We start from the raw sequence: 21,026 nt of genomic DNA, 5'->3' as shown, positions 1-21,026 counted from the left end.
AGGTGTTCAAAGACCTCGAGCACCGTTTCTGCACGGCACCCATTCTGGTCTTCCCGGACACCTCCCAACCATTCATCGTGGAGGTGGACGCCTCGGACAGTGGTGTCGGCGCGGTGCTCTCTCAACGTTCGGAAGGAAAGCTGCATCCCTGCGCATACTTCTCCCACCGCCTGAGTCCTGCGGAGTCCTGGTATGATGTGGGGGATCGAGAACTGCTAGCGGTCAAACTGGCCCTTGAGGAGTGGAGGCACTGGCTGGAGGGAGCGCAACATCCATTCCTGGTTTGGACGGACCACAAGAACCTGGAGCACCTCCAGCAAGCCAAGAGACTGAACCCACGACAGGCTAGGTGGGCCTTGTTTTTCAGTCGGTTTGACTTCACCCTATTGTACTGCCCTGGCTCCAAAAACACCAAACCTGACTCACTTTCCAGGCTGTTCTCTGCCACTAACAGGGAGGGTGAAGTTGGGCCTATTATCCCTGTGTCCCGGATTGTGGCCCCTGTCCGCTGGGGTATTGAGGAGGCCATCCGACGAGCCCAATGCCAGGACCCCGGTCCTGGGACGGGGCCACCGGGCCTCTTGTACATCCCACATCAAGCCCGGGCCAAGGTTCTCCAGTGGGGTCACTCGTCCCTTCTCACTGCCCACCCGGGAGCTTAAAGGACCCTGGACTTTTTGAGAAGGCGCTTCTGGTGGCCAAGCATGGAGAAGGAAGTGAGGTCATTCGTCTTGTCCTGCGACGTGTGCACCAGAAGCAAGAACCCCCGACAGCACCCCCAGGGTTTCCTGCATCCTCTGACCATTCCCCGGCGTCCCTGGTCCCACGTGGCAGTCGACTTCATCACGGGTCTCCCTGAGTCACAAGGTAACACTGTCATATTGGTCATAGTTGACAGATTCTCCAAGGCCTGCCGCTTTTACCATTGTGCAAGCTCCCTTCTGCTCTTGAAACTGCTAAGCTATTATTCACTCGTCTTCCGAGTCTTTGGTCTCCTGCAGGACATCGTCTCAGACCGAGGGCCCCAGTTCTCCTCCCGAGTGTGGCACGGGTTCTGCAAGCTCATTGGAGCCACTGCCAGCCTCTCCTCTGGGTTTCACCCACAGTCCAATGGCCAGATGGAGAGGCTCAACCAGGACCTGGAAACCACCCTGCGAGGCCTGGCTATGGATAACCCGACATCGTGGAGCACCTGGCTGCCATGGGCGGAGTACGCCCACAACACCCTGCAGTCATCGGCCACCAAGCTGTCGCCATTCCAGTGCCAATTCGGGTTCCAGCCACCTCTGTTCCCAGACCAGGAGGAGGATGCAGGGGTGCCCTCGGTCAACCAATATGTGAGACGGTGTTGCAAGACCTGGAGCAAAGTCAGGAAGACCCTCATCCAGACTTCCAGAACCAACCAGACTCAGGCCAACCGCCATAGAAGACCTGCCCACGCTTTCCGCCCTGGGCAGCGGGTTTGGCTGTCCACTAAGGACCTTCCGCTGCAGGTGGAGAACCGCAAGCTTGCACCTCGCTACATTGGCCCCTTCAAGGTGGTGCGCAGGGTGAACCCTGTCGCCTACCGGCTCCAGTTGCCCCGGACTCTGAGGATCAACCCCCACATTCCATGTTTCCCTGTTGCGGCCCGTACTGACGTCCACGTATGCCCCTGCCCCTAGGAACCCCCCCCACCCCCCGCATCTTCCAGGGTCAGACTGTGTTCACCGTGCATCGCCTGCTTGACTCCTGCCGGGTCCACGGCGGGCTTCAGTATCTCGTAGATTGGGAGCGCTATGGCTCTGAGGAATGCTGTTGGGTCCCTGCCTGGGACATTCTAGATAAAGGACTATGCTGGGACTTCCATTCGGCCCATCCAGATCGCCCTGGGAACGTCAGGAGATGCTCCTGGGGGGGGGGGTCCTGTTAGGCCTGGGACTGTTTTGGCCTCTAGAGGCCGTTATTTCCATCTTGTCATGTTTGTTTTGGCCTCTAGAGGCTGCCTGTGTTTGTCTTCATTGCCTGTTTCCTGCCCTGCCCTGTTCCTTAATTAGTGTGTGTATAAATACTCCTCTGTTTGTTCCCTTGTCACGGAGTCTTTTTCCTATTCTATGCCTGTTAGTGCTAGTTCCCTCTGTTCCATGTTCCTTGCCTGTGTCTTTGTGGGTTTTGTACTTTGCTTTCTTTTTGGACCTTTTTGTATTTTGTTTGTACCATTTTTGATATCTTCTGAGCATTTGCATTTTTGCCTTGTCTTATTTTTGGACTTTGATCTTTTGGGTATGTTTTTATTTTCCCTTTATCTTCTGAGCTTTTGGATTACTTTTGTTTTTTGCCGTGGATTGTACATATTGTAAATAAACTTTTTGATACTTTTCTACTTCCGCCTCACGCCTCTGCACTTGAGTCATCCCCCTGGTGGCCTAGTGGGGTTTTGCTGGATTATCACACCAGCGAACCAGGTTCGAATCCCAGCAAAACCCTAACAGCCTTAATATGTTTGTCATGTGATTGCTGTTTATCTTAACACTTTACACACTAGTGGCATTAGCTTAACCAGCTTCATGAGGTAGTCACCTGGAATACTTTCCAATTAACAGGTGTCTCGTCAAAAGTTAATTAGCACATTTGGATCTGTGTAACCTACATTACAAACATTTTAATACTTTTTCTCATTTACCTACATCTTAATCATTCAGGCCAAAAAAACAGTGTAAACGTTCCGTACGTGGGGGTGGAGCACAGAGGACGGCAGGACAAAGATCAGGGTTAAATATGAGCTTTATTGCCGCACTTTTCAGTCTGACAACTTTAAACGACAGAGACACACACACACACACGCGCTGTAGTGTTCTCGCCTGGGGAAGCTCCCTTCCGCTCTCACTCTCCCTCCTTAAATAGGGCGCGGTCACTGGGAAGACAGACACAAACACAGGTTAATTGCCGTCAGGTGTAGTGATTCTGCCACTTACCTTCCCTGACTCCGCCCTCCTGTCACAGACCGGCACTCGACCACGCCCCCGCTGCCACAAACAGTTTCAGAGGAAATGAGAAGAATGAAGGTATTGTGGTGATTTTCTATCGTTAATGTAACCACACACATGTAACCATACACATGAGTTGATGTCATCATACAAGCAATAATTTGGTTTCTGATGATTGTATTTTGATTTATACACACACCTTAATCAAAATACAAGTGTATTTTGATTCATATGTAAACACCCCCCCCCCCCCCCCCCCCCCACACACACACACACCGTGGTGTAATCACATCAGCAGTAATGTGGTTTATGATTGTATTTTAATTCAAACCCAGTATGTAGATTTTCAGTCAAGTCAATGAAGTTGCTTTGATTAAAAGTAATAACAAATTGATTTATGAATGATCATAATTACAGTAAATAAGTAAAATGCAGTAAAGACATTGCTTGTAATGAAAGGTTGTTTTCTGCTAAATCATAGGCCTACAACCCCGATTCCAAAAAAGTTGGGACAAAGTACAAATTGTAAATAAAAACGGAATGCAATAATTTACAAATCTCAAAAACTGATATTGTATTCACAATAGAACATAGACACCATATCAAATGTCGAAAGTGAGACATTTTGAAATTTCATGCAAAATATTGGCTCATTTGAAATTTCATGACAGCAACACATCTCAAAGTTGGGACGGGGCAATAAGAGGCTGGAAAAGTTAAAGGTACAAAAAAGGAACAGCTGGAGGACCAAATTGCAACTCATTAGGTCAATTGGCAATAGATCATTAACATGACTGGGTATAAAAAGAGCATTTTGGAGTGGCAGCGGCTCTCAGAAGTAAAGATGGGAAGAGGATCACCAATCCCCCTAATTCTGCGCCGACAAATAGTGGAGCAATATCAGGAGTTTGACAGTGTAAAATTGCAAAGAGTTTGAACATATCATCTACAGTGCATAATATCATCAAAAGATTCAGAGAATCTGGAAGAATCTCTGTGCGTAAGGGTCAAGACCGGAAAACCATACTTGGTGCCCGTGATCTTCGGGCCCTTAGATGGCACTGCATCACATACAGGCATGCTTCTGTATTGGAAATCACAAAATGGTCTTAGGAATATTTCCAGAGAACGTTATCTGTGAACACAATTCACCGTGTCATCCGCCGTTGCCAGCTAAAACTCTATAGTTCAAAGAAGAAGCTGTATCTAAACATGATCCAGAAGCGCAGACGTCTTCTCTGGGCCAAGGCTCATTTAAAATGGACTGTGGCAAAGTGGAAAACTGTTCTGTGGTCAGACGAATCAAAATTTGAAGTTCTTTATGGAAATCAGGGACGCTGTGTCATTCGGACTAAAGTGGAGAAAGACGACCCAAGTTGTTATCAGTGCTCAGTTCAGAAGCCTGCATCTCTGATGGTATGGGGTTGCATTAGTGCGTGTGGCATGGGCAGCTTACACATCTGGAAAGACACCATCAATGCTGAAAGGTATATCCAGGTTCTAGAGCAACATATGCTCCCATCCAGACGACGTCTCTTTCAGGGAAGACCTTGCATTTTCCAACATGACAATGCCAAACCACATACTGCATCAATTACAGCATCATGGCTGCGTAGAAAAAGGGTCCGGGTACTGAACTGGCCAGCCTGCAGTCCAGATCTTTCACCCATAGAAAACATTTGGCGCATCATAAAACGGAAGATATGACAAAAAAGACCTAAGACAGTTGAGCAACTAGAATCCTACATTAGACAAGAATGGGTTAACATTCCTATGCCTAAACTTGAGCAACTTGTCTCCTCAGTCCCCAGATGTTTACAGACTGTTGTAAAGAGAAAAGGGGATGTCTCACAATGGTAAACATGGCCTTGTCCCAACTTTTTTGAGATGTGTTGTTGTTATGAAATTTAAAATCACCTAATTTTTCTCTTTAAATGATACATTTTCTCAGTTTAAACATTTGATATGTCATCTATGTTCTATTCTGAATAAAATATGGAATTTTGAAACTTCCACATCCTTGCATTCTGTTTTTTTTACAATTTGTACTTTGTCCCAACTTTTTTGGAATCGGGGTTGTATTCAAAAGGTGTATTATTCTAATTCCCGTGCCTGGAGTGTTGTCATATGTTGCAATGAGTTAGCCAAAGCGATGCTGAACTCAGCAATTGTTCATTCTGGAATGTTTTGCATGCTAATGTAATAAATTTTATCAAGGAATTGTGTATTGTTACAACACAAGCTCCACAGTGGAATCCTTTTTATCCTGTTATGCAGACTGGCCAAGGCCACGATGTTACCTTATCAAGTGCTGCTGTGCTCGTTTGCACCTCCAGCCTATATCACTCTGTATGCTATACCAATTTGATTCCAGTCATTTTGAATCATGTGTTGTACGCTCTGAATGCTGTGTTGTTCATAACCTATTGGATGTTTTGATTCTTTCTGAATTGATCAGTCATACTGGAAAATTTGGCCCGGGTGATACAAACTGTGAGATGTACTGCCCAGTAGAAAATGTTGAAGAAATATGATGTGACATGTTAACAAATTAGATTATTTGAATATACTGTGTTCTTCTGAAGCTGTATGAAATGAGAACTTTGTGATTTTGAGTCAGTTCACTCTGCAGACTGTACTCAGCTTTGATTAATTGATTTAATAAAGGTCTAAACTTTTCTGCAACCTCTTTGACTTTGAATATTTTTTGCTTGTGAGAGTTTAAGTTTTGAGAGTTTCCACAACAGTATGTGTGAAGATCAGCCACTTATAAATATGTACTAGGTCTTTCAGACCCGACATGTACTGAAGATGATGGCAAAATATAATGATGGCATTTTATGATATTTACCAGATTAGAAGAAAGTATCATACGCTTCATTCATATGACACATTTGGTAATGTTTACATGAATTTTATGGGTTTCTGTAAAATGGTAATTTCATGGCATTTATGCAATATAGTGAAAAAGGTCATTCAAGTTTCTTGAAAATAGCTTGGTGTAACTCTGCCACATTTTAAACTTAAGTACACTGCCTATGGATGCCCACACCACAAACTGTATACATACATACATACATACAACAAGTCAAAAGTTTGCACACCCCTACTCATTCACAGGTGTTTCTGTATTTTGACTATTTTCTACATTGTAGAACAATACTGAAGACATCAAGACGATGAAATAACAGATAAGGAATTGTGTGGTAAACAAAAAAAATGTTAAATACAAAATATGTTGATATTTTAGATTCCTCAAAGTAACCGCCGTTTACCTTGATGCTTTGTACACTATTAGCATTATCTTAAACAGCTTCATGAGGGGGCGGCACGGTGGTGTAGTGGTTAGCGCTGTCGCCTCACAGCAAGAAGGTCCTGGGTTCGAGCCCCGTGGCCGGCGAGGGCCTTTCTGTGCGGAGTTTGCATGTTCTCCCCGTGTCCGCGTGGGTTTCCTCCGGGTGCTCCGGTTTCCCCCACAGTCCAAAGACATGCAGGTTAGGTTAACTGGTGACTCTAAATTGACCGTAGGTGTGAATGTGAGTGTGAATGGTTGTCTGTGTCTATGTGTCAGCCCTGTGATGACCTGGCGACTTGTCCAGGGTGTACCCCGCCTTTCGCCCGTAGTCAGCTGGGATAGGCTCCAGCTTGCCTGCGACCCTGTAGAAGGATAAAGCGGCTAGAGATAATGAGATGAGATGATGAGCTTCATGAGGTAGTCACCTGGAATGCTTTTCAATTAACAGCTGTGCCTCGTCAAAAGTTAGGCAGTGCAATTTTTTGCCTTCTTAATGTGTTTCAGATCAAACAGTAAAGAGTAAATAAAAACACAGTAAATAGCCCTATTCCACAACTGTAGTAATCCATATTATGTCAAGAACTGCTCAACTACTGTAAGTAAAGCAAAATGACATCCATCATTACTTTAAGACATGAAGTGTCTTCTTTATTTTTATCTATTAAGAAACCCATTGAATTAGGACGTATGTCCAAACTTTTGACTGGTACTGTATTTAATGACGAGACATGACTTCTTATTATATTATTTCTTTTACAGCAACAAAAAATGGAGATGAACATGTAAATCAGTTTCTTTTCTAAAATTATAGAAATTATATTAATATAAATACACAGGTGATTATAGAAAATCATACACGCTGACTGGTCAAGAAATTCTGATTATTTCTTGATAATCACCTCGAACGACTCTGCAAAATGGCAGCCAACTGCTTTGTCACTATAAGTGAGGAATAATGACAAATGATGAAAGAAAATGCTTTTCCTAAAAGTACTAAAGATGGTACAAAGTTTGGTCTAAAACTATTCAAAGTTAAGGTGGAATTGTGATTTATTTTATCAATTTCAAAACAAAGTATTTGATGTGAATTGGTAGAGATAAGTGGCCTAAGTCTGCGTTGTGTCGTTATTATATTTGAATGTCGCTTTTGAAGTTTGAAATAATTTTTTTTTAATATATTACATATTTTTTAAATAAACCACCCGTGTATTTATACTAAAGCAATTATCCATCGCAGGCACAGTGAATATTTTGGAATAATAATCTCAATTTTCTCTTGGTTATTATTCACTGATATTCACTTCATCTTCAGTGAATAACTGTTAACTACAAGGAGAGACTATGACTAAAACATGCCAATTAGTGTTTGTACAAGATGGCTGCAGGGTGGCTTGTTTTCTTTGCATTATCTGTTCAGCAGCTGTTCAGCTGCACAAATTCAACTAAAGTTCAACAGGATTTGCAAATTAGCAATTTTATACTTCCAGAAATGCAGCCCTAAATCAACTTCTAAGTATTTTCCTCATATGAGGCATCAAATGTAAAAAGTTGAATACACCTTTGGCCCTGGCCCAGACTCATCTCGATCAAGAATCCTGGATCAGTCTGGACTCTGGTCTAAGTCAGCTCCAGGCTTTTCCCAGCTCCTTTGTCAGACCCAAACCCTGCTCATGTTAATCAGTTTGTGACCCTTTTAATTCATAGTTTTTCTGTTTCTCTATCATGATGAATGGAAAAAGACAAAAAAGCATGAATAATTCTGTGTATTACCATAACGCGAGCTATAATGTAGCAGACAGGTAGAGAGCAATTTAAAGTTCAAAATACACTACAGTCAAATAGTTGACAAGCTATTTCATTTTTATGCTAATTAACAGCCTACAAATCAACTTTTAATTAAAAATCTGTGTCTGTGTGAGGTGATAAGCCCTTTAACATCATTATAGTGTGATCGCAGCATGTGAAAATATGAAACAGCTAATAAACTTACTGTACACTAGAATCTTTATTAATTGAAAAAAAATATGAATATTATATTGAATGTTAGGTGGCACGGTGGTGTAGTGGTTAGCGCTGTCGCCTCACAGCAAGAAGGTCTGGGTTCTAGCCCCATGGCCGGCGAGGGCCTTTCTGTGCGGAGTTTGCATGTTCTCGTGTCCACGTGGGTTTCCTCCGGGTGCTCCGGTTTCCTCCAAAGTCCAAAGACATGCAGGTTAGGTTAAGTGGTGGCTCTAAATTGACCGTAGGTGTGAATGTGAGTGTGAATGGTTGTCTGTGTCTATGTGTCAGCCCTGTGATGACCTGGCGACTTGTCCAGGGTGTACCCAACCTTCGCCCGTAGTCAGCTGGGATAGGCTCCAGCTTGCCTGCAACCCTGTAGAACAGGATAAAGCGGCTAGAGATAATGAGATGAGATATTGAATGTTTACTAATCATATACCGTTTTACCAAAGGGGAACTGTCAAGGCCTTCTTGGCCTTCAGAGAAGGCCCGAACATATCAGCATTCCAAATGTAATATTTCATTTCTTTCATAATTTCATTACAATTACCAGGGCCACGTTAACCCTTGCCGAGGCCCTGGGCAGACACACACCCAGGCCCCACCCCTTCCTGTTGTCAACTGTGCTCAGCAAATTCAGCCCCTCAGACATGCCTGTCTAACTAGACACAGAAACTTAAATAATGACAGTGGCACAATTAGAAATACTATTGAACGATAAAACTTTATATCCATCAACACCTATTTAATTGAGAAAAAGCAATGGTGAAATAGGCAATTGCATGGTGAAAAAATCCATCAGACATCACAGTTACCAAGTCTGGTTAACTAAAGTTTAGCCTCAAGAAGCCTTTGAATGAGTGAGTCAATGAACAACATCATCATCATCATCAGTTTTTCCCTCCATGGCCGTACTCAGCCTTAGGGCACCATCTATGGGCTATAGGTGTCAGGTTCTGTGGACTTTTCAGCCTGCGGTTCATTTACCTGGCCACTAGATGCCTCCATTTAGCATTCTATTTTCTTTTGTTTTTCTTGGGTTACACTTGTCTTCATGCTATTGGCTAAGCGAATCATTGATGGCTAGTAGTTGATTGGTTGGCCTATATATTTGAGTTTGTTTCCTTTCCACTTTGCTGAGTTCTCCTGTGAGCCACCATGTGAGTACTTGTCCTGGGTTTTTCACTATAGCTGTTTTGCTCCACTGTTCTGAACTGCCTTTTGACCACTGCCTCTGTTTTCTAAGAAGAGGATGTTTTGCTTTTGACTTTCTGGAGTGGATATTTATTTTGAACTCTGACTTATTTTTTGGACACTTAGGAGCCTGTGATTTTTCCGTTGGATTTTGTAACCTGGGACTTGATCTTTAGTTTCCTTGGACTGCTGATTATAAGTGACTTTTGAACCTTGAACTTTTGTGCCAAGTACTGTTTTGCCATTTTTGGGTTTTTTCATTTTTTGTGCATTTTTATGCCTGACCTTTTGGATCTGGTGCTCTCAGTAAAGACTTCCTTTTTGAAAACGCAAATTCTCTGCATCTCTGTCCTGAATCTCTGTCTCATTCCAAGGGTGGCCTTAAGGTTTAAGATGTTCCATCCCCATCTCAACCAAAACCCTGACAGAAGAACTCAGCCAACAATGGATGGAGCAGAGGATATACCACTTCCCCAGTCTGATTCTGTGCCAGTGCCTGACCCCTTACCTGCAACTGCCCCCGCATATGACCCGGCACTCACCCTCCAGCATCTGGTAGCAGCTGTCACCAGCCGAGAGCAAACCATGCGCCATCATGAAGAGGTCTTAGGCCAGTGGGGGGTGGAAATGGGAAGACAAGCTGGTGTGCTGACCAAGATCCACCGGGTCTTCCAACTTCGTCAACCTACACAACCTGCCCCTTCAGCCTCTTCAGCTCCTCCAGCCCCTACAGCCACGTCTTCCAACGAGCCAACAGCGTCTCTTCCTGTGCACAAGCCGTGAGCCCCGCCTGCCTGCCCCAGAGAGGTACTGTGGAGACCCTAAAGGTTGCAGGGGCTTTCTAATCCAGTGCCGTCTGTCCTTCAACCTCCAGCCTGCTGCCTACCCTACCGAGCATTCCCGAGTGGCCTACGTCATCACACTCTTGACTGGAAGAGCCCTGGCCTGGGCTACAGCCCTCTATGAAAGCAACAGCCCTGTCTGCGCTTCCTTCCTGTCCTTCTCCAAAGAGATGTTGAAGGTCTTCTCCCCAGAAGTCAGTGGTTGCACCGCAGCCAACAAACTTCTCCAACTTCGCCAGGGCCGTCAGTCGGCAGCGGACTATGCCATTCAGTTCTGCACCCTAGCAGCGGAGAGCGGCTGGGGGAAGCAGGCCTTGCTTGCTGCCCTCTTCAGTGGATTGGCTGACCACATCAAGGATGGGCTAGCTTCGTGGGAGGAGGCTGAAGACCTCGAGTCGTTGATCTCTCGAGTCATCCAGCTGGACAATCGGCTGCAGGAACGTAACAAAGCCCCGAAAGGCTCCGTTTACCAAGCAGTTCCAGTCCGTAGCAGCCCAACAGTTGACTCCTCTGACGGAAGACCGGAGCCCAGGCAGCCGGGGGGAACTCGACTGTCTCAGGCAGAATGTGATAGGCGAAGGAGGGAGCGTTGCTGCATTTACTGCGGAAAGCCTGGACATTTTCGCAGCACCTGCCCAGAACTCCTGGGAAAAGGCCAAACCCTATCCAGCCCCAGGAGATCTGTGACGGGGGTGACATCGTCTCCTGGTCTCCCGTCCACCGGCTTCTTCATTCCTGTAACTCTCTCCTGGGATCACCAGCGGCACTCTCTCCGGGCCTTCATTGACTCTGGTGCTGCCGGCAATTTCATGGACCTCTCTCTAGCACAACGTCTGGGGATTCCCACATCTGGCCTTGATCCCCCTCTGTCAGTGACTGCCTTAGATGGACGACCTTTGGATGGGGGTCTTGTAGATCGAATGACCTCTACCGTTCATGTACGGATCGACAGTCACCAGGAGGAACTGTCATTCCATGTAATCCAGTCCCCAGAATTTCCCATAATCCTTGGATTCCCCTGGCTGACTCGCCACAACCCTCATCTAGACTGGGGCTCACGCACGATCCTCCAGTGGGGCCCCACCTGCCATGCCAGCTGTCTTGTCTCAAGTACCTGTCCCGAGTTTCTCAAGCCTCCCGAGTTGTCCCAAGCCCCTCCCGAGTTGTCCCGAGTGCCTCCCGAGTATCATGACTTGAGAGAGGTGTTCTCCAAAGGAAAAGCAGCGGCCCTACCACCTCACAGACCCTATGATTGTGCCATTGACCTGCTGCCCGGCACCTGTCCACCTAGGGGTCGCATCTTCTCACTCTCTGTGCCAGAACGCCTAGCCATGGAACAGTATATCAAGGAGTCACTGTCCTCAGGCTTCATTCGACCCTCCTCTTCTCCAGCCGGAGCTGGCTTCTTCTTTGTGGGCAAGAAGGATGGAGGCCTGAGGCCTTGCATCGATTACAGAGGACTCAACAAGATTACTATCCGTAACCATTACCCCCTGCCACTAATGTCATCAGTTTTCGAACTCCTGCAAAACGCCACCATCTTCACCAAATTGGACCTTCGCAATGCCTACCATCTGGTCCGAATTCATGAAGGAGACGAGTGGAAGACTGCATTTAACACCCCAACTGGCCACTATGAATACCAGGTCATGCCCTTTGGGCTCACAAACGCCCCTGCTGTGTTCCAGACCCTTATTAACGATGTCCTTCGTGACATGCTGAACAGATTTGTTTTTGTTTATTTAGATGATATTTTGATTTTTTCCAAGACCCCCTCCGAGCACATCCAGCAGGTCCGACAGGTTCTCGGTCGCCTCCTCAAGAACAACCTTTTTGTTAAAACTGAGAAATGTGAATTTCATGTTCCCAAGGTGTCCTTTCTCAGCTATGTCATCTCTGAGGGGAGGATTCTCATGGACCCTAAGAAGGTGAAAGCAGTACAGGCTTGGCCGGTTCCCAACACAATCAAGGAGACGCAGAGATTATTGGGCTTTGCAAATTTCTACCGGAGGTTCATCCATAACTTCAGCTCCATTGCTGCCCCCATCTCTGCGCTCACTCGAAAATGCCACTCCCCCTTCTCATGGACTCCGGAGGCTGGCCAGGCATTCAAGGCTCTCAAACAGAGCTTCACCTCCACTCCCATCTTCCATCATCCGGACCCCACTCGACCATTCATTGTGGAGGTGGATGCCTCGAATGTAGGGGTTGGAGCAGTCTTATCCCAGAGATCCTCTGACAGCAAGGTCCACCCTTGTGCCTTTTTCTCTCGCAAATTGTCTCAGTCAGAGAAGAACTATGACATTGGCAACCGGGAACTCCTGGCAGTTAAGCTGGCATTGGAGGAGTGGAGACAGTGGCTAGAGGGGGCTCATCATCCCTTCCTAGTGTGGACTGACCATAAGAATCTGCAATATATCCAGCAGGCTAAGCAGCTGAACCCTCGCCAGGCAAGATGGGCTCTCTTCTTCAACAGATTTGACTTCACGCTCTCCTACAGACCAGGCTCTAAGAACCTCAAACCTGATGCACTTTCACGCCAATTCCAGCCAGGCAGTCTAGAGAGCCCCCCTGAGACAATCATCCCAAGTTCTCAGCTCATTGCACTAGTCCACTGGGGCATCACATCTATAGTTCAGCAAGCACTGCGCAATGACCCTGGCCTTGATAATGTTCCTGCAGGTCTCTTGTTTGTTCCCAGGTCTGTACGTGGTCAGGTTCTCCAGTGGGGTCACTCCTCCCAACTGGCAGTCCATCCTGGGTCATCTCGAATACTGGAGTTCCTTCAGCGATGCTTCTGGTGGCCAGATATGAAGGAGGATGTGCAGATCTTCGTGGCCAGCTGTCCCAACTGCGTCCAGGGAAAGGATCCATGCCAGAGGGCCCAGGGCCTGCTCCACCCCTTGCCCATTCCTCGCAGACCATGGTCGCACATCTCTCTTGACTTTATCACTGGTCTGCCTACCTCTGAAGGTAACACCACCGTTCTTGTTATTATTGATAGATTCTCTAAAGCCTGTCGCTTCTTGCCTTTGCCCAAACTGCCCTCTGCCTCTGAAACTGCCAGACTAATATGCGACCATGTGTTCCGAGTCTTTGGTCTTCCCCAAGATGTCGTTTCAGACCGTGGACCCCAGTTTACCTCCTGCTTCTGGCGAGCCTTCTGCAAGCTAATCGGGGCGACTGTGAGCCTCTCGTCTGGCTTCCATCCCCAGTCTAATGGGCAGACAGAGAGACTGAATCAAGACCTTGAAGCCGCCTTGAGATGCATGGTCTCGACCAATCCCACCTCCTGGTGCTCCCAACTCCCATGGGCTGAATACGCTCACAACACGCTGAAGTGCTCAGCTATAGGTATGTCGCCCTTTGAGTGTCAGTTTGGCTACCAACCGCCTTTGTTCCCTGAACAGGAGGTGGATGCAGGGGTCCCGTCTGCCCAGCAGTTTGTGCGGCGGTGTCGGCATACGTGGGGAAGAGCCAGACGTGCCTTGCTGAGAGCCTCCCGACAGTACCAGCAGCAGTCCAATCGCCGTCGGAGGGTGGTCACCTTCTGACCTGGCCAGAGGGTCTGGCTCTCGGCTCGGGATCTTCCTCTGAGGGTGGAGAACCGGAAGCTGGCACCGCAGTTTGTTGGTCCCTTCAAGGTGCTCTGCCGGGTCAACCCTGTGGCCTACACTCTACAGCTGCCCCGCTCCATGAGGGTCCACCCGACCTTCCATGTCTCCTGTCTCCGCCCAGTGGTCACCTCACCGCTGTCTCCGGCTCCTCGGCCACCGCCTCCTCCTCGGCTCATCGATGGCCAGGCCACGTACACAGTCAACCGGCTCCTGGATTCCCGCCATGTCCGTGGGTCTCTTCAGTATCTGGTGGACTGGGAGGGGTATGTGCTGGAGGAGCGCTCCTGGGTGCCATCCAGAGACATACTTGACCGCTCCTTGATTAGAGACTTCCATCGCTTGCATCCTGATCAGCCTGGGATCGTCAGGAGACGATCTTAGGGGAAGGAGGTTCTTTCAGGTTCTATGGACTTTTCAGCCTGCGGTTCATCTACCTGGCCACTAGATGCCTCCATTTAGCATTCTATTTTCTTTTGTTTTTCTTGGGTTACACTTGTCTTCATGCTATTGGCTAAGTGAATCATTGATGGCTAGTAGTTGATTGGTTGGCCTATATATTTGAGTTTGTTTCCTTTCCACTTTGCTGAGTTCTCTTGTGAGCCACCATGTGAGTACTTGTCCTGGGTTTTTCACTAGCTGTTTTGTTCCACTGTTCTGAACTGCCTTTTGACCACTGCCTCTGTTTTCTAAGAAGAGGATGTTTTGCTTTTGACTTTCTGGAGTGGATATTTATTTTGAACTCTGACTTATTTTTTGGACACTTAGGAGCCTGTGATTTTTTTTCCGTTGGATTTTGTAACCTGGGACTTGATCTTTAGTTTCCTTGGACTGCTGATTATAAGTGATTTTTGAACCTTGAACTTTTGTGCCAAGTACTGTTTTGCCATTTTTGGGTTTTCTCATTTTTTTTATGCATTTTTATGCCTGACCTTTTGGATCTGGAGTATACATGCTAAAGTTTTATTTTGATTTTTGATCTGGTGCTCTCAGTAAAGACTTCCTTTTTGAAAACGCAAATTCTCTGCATCTCTGTCCTGAATCTCTGTCTCATTCCGAGGGTGGCCTTGAGGTTTAAGATGTTCCATCCCCATCTCAACGAAAACCCTGACAATAGGGATAAACGAAGTCCCAATAGACGGTTGAGTTTTGCTTTGTCCATTAACGTTCTCCGAGCTTGAGAGACATCGATGCCTAATAGTGATTCCACATTCGACCAGATCTTCTTTGGTGTTCTGTTGTCGAACAGAACTCGTTTTTGAAATGCGCTGTTTTCCATCCGGCAGACATGTCCCAAATACTTAAGATACTGAGCATAGTAAAAGTCTCTTATTGAACAGGAGTTTGTGATTTCCCTCAATCTCTCATTTGAGATTCTGAACGACCAGTCAAGTTCTCCTTCCACTTGGGTAGTAGGGTCAACTCCCTTTTTCCATTTGGATCAAGAAGGTGCATTTTTTTTTCTAGAATATCCCCCAGTGATCATCTTTCTGAGAGCCATTCCAAATGGTATCGTTTTTTTTTTTTTTTTTTTGGAGTTCAGTTGCAGACAGCTCATAGGTTTGTATACCATATAGCAACCGTGACCTAACACACGCATTCAGGATTTTCATACGTGTACTGATAAAGATTTCCTTGTCGGTCAAACACTGCTTCAACTCATCCCATTTCTGGAATGCGGAGGCAATCCGAGAATGCAAAGCAACAGCTGATTTCTCAGTGTTTGTAATTAGATGACCCAGATATTTGAATTCCCAAACATTTTTAATGTTGGTGCTGTTCACAGCCAGCAGGGACTTTCTGGATTTGATGGACTCATCCACGTAGAATGCCATGCTCTCAGTTTTTGTGTACTACATCTGTAGACCAAATCTTGAGAAGGTGGAGTCATAGATAGCAAGAATGTGATTAAGCTCATCAATGCTATTTGAGAATATTACTATCATCAGCATATAGCAATTCTGTCACTCTTACTTCTCCAGTTGCTGCCGCTCTCTGCCGATACTCACGCGGTGAAACTTCAGTCGGAATTTGGTATTTTACCAATACACCAGTGTCAGGGAACTGTCTCAGTATTTTGTGTTTTGCGCATCGTACAACAAAGTCCATGTATATGTTGAAAATTGGGGGACTTTCGAGAGCACCTTGGCGGCAGCCCACTACCGTTGCAAAATACTCTGTAGTTCCTTTTATGCAAGCTTTTGTGCTGGTGTAGAGGGCCTTCAAGATTGATACCAGTTTAGGGCATGATAGTTGAATTTCTAACGCCCGGAATAGTGCGTCCTGCGGGATCCAATCATATGCTGCTTTCAGATCAATAAAGCAGAGGAATAGTGGTTGTTTTTCCTTAGCAAGAATGTGCCTTATGATGTAGATGGCGTCACATGTCGATCTATTCTTTCTGAAGCCGAACTGTGTGTCCAACAGGATAGACTCATATACCGATCTAATCCTCTCCACCACAATAGCTGCCAGGTTTTTGGACATGGTTGCAATTATCGACAACCCTCTGTAGTTTTCAGCCAAACTCATGGAGCCCTTCTTATATAGACACGTTATTGCAGAGTTGAGCCACATGACTGGAATCTTCAGGCACGTCCAAATAATGCCCAACAGGACTACAATATATTCAAGGAGCCATGTGGATTGTGAGTATTTCAGCTGTTCAGCAAATATGCCATCTGTTCCCTGGCATTTCCCATTATTGAGCTTTTGAAAGCACTGTTCCACCTCTGGCATATCTGGAGGACGTTCATCTATGGGAACTAGATCTTCTGGAGGCAGTATGTGTGGGAACTCTTCAGGGTGTAACAGCTCGGGTTGCTGATGAAATACCCATGGACCGAGATGGTCGGCGAAATGTTCCTGTAATTTCCTTGGGTGGATGAGTTGGGTGGATGAGTTGTATGTTCTTTCTCGGCAGAGATGAGTAGTTCTTGGCAAGGTGGAATTCCTCCTACATGCCTCTGTTCACTGGCCATGTTTATCTTTCCCGCTTTTTCTTCAAAATATTTTGCCTTTAGAGCACTACGTAGCTTCTTAATCTGGCAGGAAAGTTCCTTCCTTTCTGTGGGTTCATGCGATGCCTGACGTTTTGCAACAAGATTCAGAAATTCTTCATCGATCCAGGGTTTTATGTCCCGTTCCTTGCGTCTCGGTGATATAATTTCCAAGGATGCTTTAGTGATGGCGTCAACGATCGTTTGATTGATGGTATCACTGTCATCAGACATAAGACGATCTTTTAGCAGTTCATCAAGGCGCTTACTGTACTGGGTTTTGGTGGTGTCGGACTCCCTGAGGTACCGTACATTTGGTACAATACATGCTTTTCCTGGTTTCTTTTTCGCAAAGATTACACCCTGTCTTCGTCTGGTAGGAAACATTGCATCCATTACAACCATACGATGGTCTGATTCAAAGGGAACGCTCACATCAGGGTAGGATCTGCAATTTCTTGTCGCTCTTTTTACATACCACTCGGCTATGATGTAATCTAGACGGCGTTTGTACCCTTTTGGGGACTTGTATGTAAATCTATGTTCACTGGATCTCGTATCAAACATTGTGTTCAAGATATAGAGCAAGTTGCTATCGCAGACCTCTACCAATTTATTCCCATTGAAACTGGTTGGGTTTTCATCGTTGTTTCTCCCAATGCATTGCCAACTGTCATGTGGACAATCTGTCCCTATGGTGGCATTGAAGTCTCCACAGACAATGATCTTGTATGAGGGGTGAGTCGACTTAGAATTTCTCAGCAATCGGGACAGGTTATTATAGAAGGCTTCTTTGGTTGAGTTTGCATATTCCTCAGTGGGTGAGTAACAGGGCAATACGCAGATTTTGGTTCCATGGACCACAATTCTGGCTAAAGATATTCTGGCCTCTAAAGGGTGCTCCACATCAATCAATTTTACATGGGGGGCAAGTACAATAGCCACGCCTGCCTGGGCCTTCCTTTTCATTCCATTATACAACACCTTCCAGCCCTTAAGAATAGGGTCGTCAAACTCAATTTCACCGTGACCAACAACACACGTTTCTTGCATGCAGCAGATGTCTTGTTTCAAAGCCTTGACCTGCATCACACACTCCGCCAGTTTGCTCTTGCATTTTGTAGTGTGAACATTGATTGTACCAATACGTACATGATGATAATTCTGAGATTTTCCCCTGTCGCATCTGATCTTCATTTTCTATGCTCTCTACCGGTAGTTGACCAACACGAATCTGACCACACTCTAATTAATAATAACACTCTAATAAATAATAGTAATATAAGTAGCTATAACAGCATATATAATTAAATAATGAGGCAAGTGCCAAAGTAGCGATGGTTTTAAAGGAGAACGTATTTCAACACAGAAAGCTTTAAAACTTTAACAAAGCTTTAGACTTTAATGAACTCTTATAGTTTACCTTTGTGGGATCGTATTGTATACTAGACTGAAAGAGGCTACTTTACAACCTAGTCGCCAGTGACTCTGTTGGCTCGCCAAGTCGCAAGACAAGGCTCCTCAGGGTGCACCTGTCCTAATGACGGAGGTGGAGTCTGGCTTGAGTGTGATAGGCGTTTAGGCTTGGAAGGACTTACAACACTGCCATCCAAGTTTAGCGGATAAATCCGAGGGTTGCGCTTCAACACCCCATACACCCCTATGTCAAGAACATAACCTAGGCCTACAACAGTTTCTTTAGTATTCAGAACAAGAACATTCATTTGGTATATAACCATTCGTTTTCATTTTGGAATCCAGGTGACTTTTAACTTGTGAAAACAAAGAGCGATAACAAATAAAGAAAAATATCTTGCTTCTCAGAAATAAATCTCAAAATGTTAGGCTATGTGAAACATTTCATCCTTTCACACACGTAATGTCCCAAACAGCAGTGGCACACAGCTTTGCGCATTCAGTTTGACAGCCATGGGTCAACTTACAAGGTCACTTTCCTATTTTTCTGGAAAGCGAAGTCATTAATTAAATCATTGAACTCAAGCTGGCGTAGCGTGTGAAGACATGGTGAACAGTGATCATATTGACAATGACGGGTGATTTATGCGAAGGGACAAGGTGGGCTTCCTTACGGGTGGCGAAATGCATCAAAAATGTTATCAATATGATCAAAACTTCTGAAAATATATCATATTTTCTGATCTTGCTACATCCGAGGCCCCCTAGTGGCCGAGGGCCTGGGCAGCTGCCCATGAAGCCCATTAGGATAACGCGTCCTTGACAATTATTCTCTTCTAATTTTAATTTGACCTCATTTTCTATCAAATTTGCTTCAGGAATGAGAGGGTTACTGTCCTGTAAACATTAAAATAGAGTTATCCAGTGAGATTTTATTAGTTGTCTCTCAGCAGAGAATGGTTTAGAGCTGGCTCACTCACTGGTTAAGACTTCATTACTAGGACAGAAGGCCATGGCAGTGTATGTATATGCAGGAAGTGACAGATGAATTAACACTATAAATTTTGATTTATAGTGGGAGGGACCAAAAATGTATCAACCTCGACTTTTGGAAGGCCAATGCTAGCGGTCAAGCAAGTGCTATCGAGAGCAAGCAGCGCAGGCTAACGACTGAGAAACTAAAATTTCTGTCTCCAGACTCTTCTTCCACGCACATGTAGCAATGTCATGATTTCATATGAACAAAGGTGTGTGTTGTTTTTTTTTTTTGTGAACTTCCCCAAATCCCTCTATTGTAAAATATGTTAATTTGTTTGGTTCTGTTCATTCCAATATTGTTTCTGATGGGGCGTTAATTAGTGTAACACACCTGTGGACATTGTTGTACTTGGGATGTCTGGAAAGGGAGAAGCTGGCTACGTGAATCCTGCATGGACAATACTCATTAATACAGTATTTGTTTTATTTTTCTCAAGATGTGATTATTTTTTGATGTAAGAATGTTTTGACACACATCCACTGTTTGTGTCAGTTCAAATATTTAAATTAGCATCGTAAACTTCCATGTGAAAAGTCAAGTGTATATCTCACTGAGCTCTATATAAAATCTAGAGGGCTCATAGCGCCACTGAAGAGGCAAGTGAGGCCTTTTGGCCACCATCTTACCCTCACATTACGTGTATTTGGCTAATGTGTTAAACCAGGGGTGTCCAAACTTTGCTCACTGACGGCCACATCCAGAAAAATATACGAAGAGCTGGGCCACTCACTAGAGGTCATCGCCTCACCTCTAGTGTATTAAAGTTTGCAAAATCAATCATCTCTCTCTCATAAAAAAAAAAAGGTGGCACAGTAGTGTAGTGGTTAGCACTGCCGCCTCACAGCAAGAAAGTTGTGGGTTCAAGCCCAGTGGCCTACGGGGGGCCTTTCTGTGTGGAGTTTGCATGTTCTCTGCATGGGTTTCCTCTGGGTGCTCTCGTTTCCCCCACAGTTCAAAGACATGCAGTTAGGTTAACATGGGGCAGCCTTGGGCTGAAGTGCCCTTGAGCAAGGTACCTAACTGCTCCCTGGGCACTGTAGTATTGCTGTCCACTGCTCTGTGTGTGTGTGTGTGTGTGTGTGTGTGTGTGTGTGTGTACGTGTGTTCACTGCTTCAGATGGGTTAAATGCAGAGGATGAATTTCACTGTGCTTGAATGTGCATGTGACAAATAAAGGCTTATTTTTCTTCTTCTCATTTTCTAGACCACTTATCCATTTCTCGGTTACCGGGAAGCCGGCGCCTATCCCAACTATGTAACATCGGGCAGAAGGCAAGGGTACATCCTGGATGGGCTGCTAATCTGTCAGCAGCATAGTGCTGTAGTGGTTAGCACTGTTGCTTCACAGTGAGAAGGTTCTTCATTTGATCCTCGTGACCGATGAGCACCTTTCTGTGGAGTTTGCATGTTCTCCACGTGTCTGCGTGGGTTTCCTCCCACAGTCCAAGGATATGCAGGTTAGGTTAATTGGTGGCTCTAAACTGATCGTGGGTGTGAGTGGTTGTTTGTGTCTCTATGTGTGTGTCAGCCCTGTGATGAGCTGGCGACCTGTCCAGGGTGTACCCTGCCTCTCGCCCATGATCAGCTGGGATAGGCTTCAGCTTGCCCCCCGCAACCCCCCACAGGCTAAGCGGTTACAGATAAAACAACAACACTTTCG

This window comes from Neoarius graeffei, chromosome 5 (genome assembly GCF_027579695.1).
Source record: "Neoarius graeffei isolate fNeoGra1 chromosome 5, fNeoGra1.pri, whole genome shotgun sequence".
Taxonomy (NCBI): domain Eukaryota; kingdom Metazoa; phylum Chordata; class Actinopteri; order Siluriformes; family Ariidae; genus Neoarius; species Neoarius graeffei.
The sequence above is the reverse complement of the archived record's forward strand: the minus strand, read 5'-3'. Positions refer to the sequence as shown.